We start from the raw sequence: 3363 nt of genomic DNA on the forward strand, positions 1-3363 counted from the left end.
GGGAGGGTCGAAGAAAGTTGGCTTCCTGAATGGATGATGCATCTAGCATGCACCTCTCTTACAAAGAGTGAAAGTCAATGTGAGACACAGTGGGGCATGCTTGTACTTGGGAGACTGAGTAGGAGTCTGAGGCTGACCTGAATGAAGAGTGAGCAGCCAGCCTTGGTGGTAGGTGCCCTCACCTGCTGAGACGCTGGTTTCAAGAAACACTGTTTTTAAGGGCTGAAGCAAATAAAAGCAATTTCTGTACCAATGTGAGGACCAGAGCTAAAATCCCATCACCACATAACTAACATAACAATGTGGACCCCATGCAAACTGTAACCTCAGCACTGAGAGGGGCAGAAACAGGGGGATCACTGAGGCTTGCTAGCTGCTGACCTACCTGCAAAACACAATATCTGAGTTCAGTAAAAGGCTCTGCCTAGAAGGGATGCAGTGGAGAATCATAAAAGTGGTATCTACTACTATGGTAAAAGGCCCCACTCTGGCCTCTGCACATGTGCACATGCAGATGCCCACCCACATACCCCACCCACAATTTAAACAGATCACCCAATCATTAAATTACAAATCAATGACCAATAGATTTGTTTAAAATGTTCAACATCCTTAGCCATCAGGAAAATGGAAATCAAAACTACATTGAGACTTCATCTCACCACAGTCAAGAAAACAAACAGCAAATGCTGATCACGATGGGCGGAGGAGAATTCTTGAATACTATTAGTGGGAACTTAAATGAGTCAACTCACTGTAGAAATCAGTATGGATGTGCCTCAGAAAACTACTGTAAGATCCACCATGCTGCTCCTGGGTCGTATGTCCAGAGGACCAAGTCAGCACACCAGAGATGCTTGCACATTCATACTTATCCCTGAACACTCTCCGAAATACCCAAGATACACAACAGCCTAGATACTCAACAGATGAATTGATGGAAATATGTAGTCTGTGTACACGATGGAGTTTTATTCTGTCATGAGGAACAAAATTATGTTATTTACAGAAAAATGATTAGAACTCAAGAGCATTGCTTTGAACAAAATAAACCAGACTCAGAAAGAAAGACAAGTACCACGTTTTTGCTCATTTTCAGAATGTAGCTTTAAATACACACACACAGAGAGAGAGAGAGAGAGAGAGAGAGAGAGAGAGAGAGAGAGAGAGAGAGAGAGAGAGAGAGAGAAACATCACACACACACACACAAGGAGGAGCATATGATGGAAGAGAAGGACCAGGGGGAGGGGAGAGAGGATGATAGGGAAACAGGAGGGAGAAGGTAATTGTTGGTGGCTGTGAGCTAAGCACACAATATGTGAAATTTTATATGAAAATGTCATGCAAAAACTTTTATTTTGTATACTAATGAAAAAAAAGTTTGTTAAAAACTACAAAGTAAACAATAATCTACCCAAATCAATATTAGCAGCTACTTTAACTACAGGATGGAAACAAATGAAGGTGTGGTGTGGGGAAGGGTTGAGTGGGAAGTCTATGCTGAAATCATGTCCATGAGAAGTAATGAATCCCCAAACCAGATGCCAGGGACCTGTGGTATTTCCAAGTGCTTGGAACGCTGAGGCAGGGAGACCATTTGAGGCCAAGAGTTGTAGACTAGTCCGGGCAATGCCCTGAAATCATGTTGGAAGGGAGAAAGAAAGGGAAAGAGGGAGGAGAAGGAAGGAAGGAAGGAAGGAAGGAAGGAAGGAAGGAAAGAAAGAAAGAAGGGAAATGAAGGACATGGGTCCTATACTAACTTTTCATTGTTATGACAAAACCCTGATCAAAGCCACTTGGGAGGAAGGGGTTAGTTTAGCTTACAGGTTACAGTCTGATACATCCCAGGTCACACATGGACAAGAGTGGCTCTCTCCACAGTGGGCTTGGCCCTCTCATATCATTTATTAATTAAGAAAATCCCCCAAAGATATGCCTGTGGGTCAATCTCATGGAGACAGTTTCTCAATTAAGATTCTTCTCTGGTGTGTCTATATTTTTGTCAAGTTGACAAAAACTGACAAGATCTGAGCATGGTGGTTCATACCATATCTCCCAGAATGTTGGAGATTAAAGAGTGAGTTCAAGGCCACCCTGGGCTATCTAGAAAGTTCCAGGCCAGCCAGGGCTATATAGTGAGAACCTGTCTTAAAAACAAACAAACAAACAGGGGCCGGAGAGATAGCTCAGCAGTTAAGAGCACTGGCTGCTCTTTCAAAGGACCTGTGTTCAATTCCCATCACCTACATGTGAAATGGAAACTTAAGAGTTTTTTTGGAAAGTCAGTTGGATGATGTTTTGCTGGGGCAAACACATGAAGGAACATTTCGTTAAAGTGGACACAGGAGTGAAAGGCTAAGGTCAACTCATGAAGAAATGTTTCAGTGAAGCAGACACAGGAGAGAGGATGTTCTGCTAAAGCAAACACGTGACAGGACATGTGATGAAGGATTCTTTGCTAATGACACACATGTATTGGTCCACCTTACATAGCGTAGTTGAGTTGCATTTGTCAGGATGTCATAGAGAGAAAAGCACTAAAAAATTTCTGGTGGTGCATTGCAGTTTGTTGCTGCTTCCAAGGACTTGGGCTGATTGGAGGTACTTACTGAGGCAAGATCCATGCTGAGGCAAGGCACATGGAGGACATGTGATGTTTGGAGAGTATAAATAGGACTCCATGGAGTGACAGAGACAGAGCTTGGCTTGCTGGTACAGCTAGCTGTGCAACGCTTGTGTGTCTTACATCTTCGCTGATCTTCGCTTCCCTGAGAGAGGCACAGCTGAGAACTTTTCCTGGTGTCCCTCCAGGTTCCTCCTGCTGACTTGAGCCAAGGCTGCAGCCTGGCTGTCTCTGCTAGGTTGTGTCACTGCTGCTGCTAACCAGACTCTACAGAACTGGACAGCTAGTGTATCCATGAGGGGTTTATGAGTGGATCAAGCTGCCACTGCTTGCTAACCTGAGAACTGAACTGCTGATTTCCAGACAACACAAATGGGAGTTGCTCCAAAGAACCTTTCTAAACAGGCCCACTTCCCCATATCCTTTCTTTTCCACTACCTCTGGTGGGTGGTGGGTTATAAGGAAGGTTAAAGCATTTAAGAACCATCATTAAAAATAGGATTGAAAAAACTGAAAGTTACATACATGGCAGCTCAAAACTGTCTGTAACTCTCACCCGCACACAGACATACATGCAGGAAAAATACCAATGCACATAAAGTAAAAATAAGTTATAAACAAACAAAAACTAACAAGCACAAAATGAAGAAAGAGAAGGAGGAAGGGATAGGAAAACTGTGTATAATGAGATCTTAAAGATGGGAGGAGAAGAATGGGAGCCTGGGAGGGACAGGAGGGG

The sequence above is a fragment of the Grammomys surdaster genome, unplaced genomic scaffold, assembly GCF_004785775.1.
Source record: "Grammomys surdaster isolate TR1022 unplaced genomic scaffold, NIH_TR_1.0 97, whole genome shotgun sequence".
NCBI classification, from domain to species: domain Eukaryota; kingdom Metazoa; phylum Chordata; class Mammalia; order Rodentia; family Muridae; genus Grammomys; species Grammomys surdaster.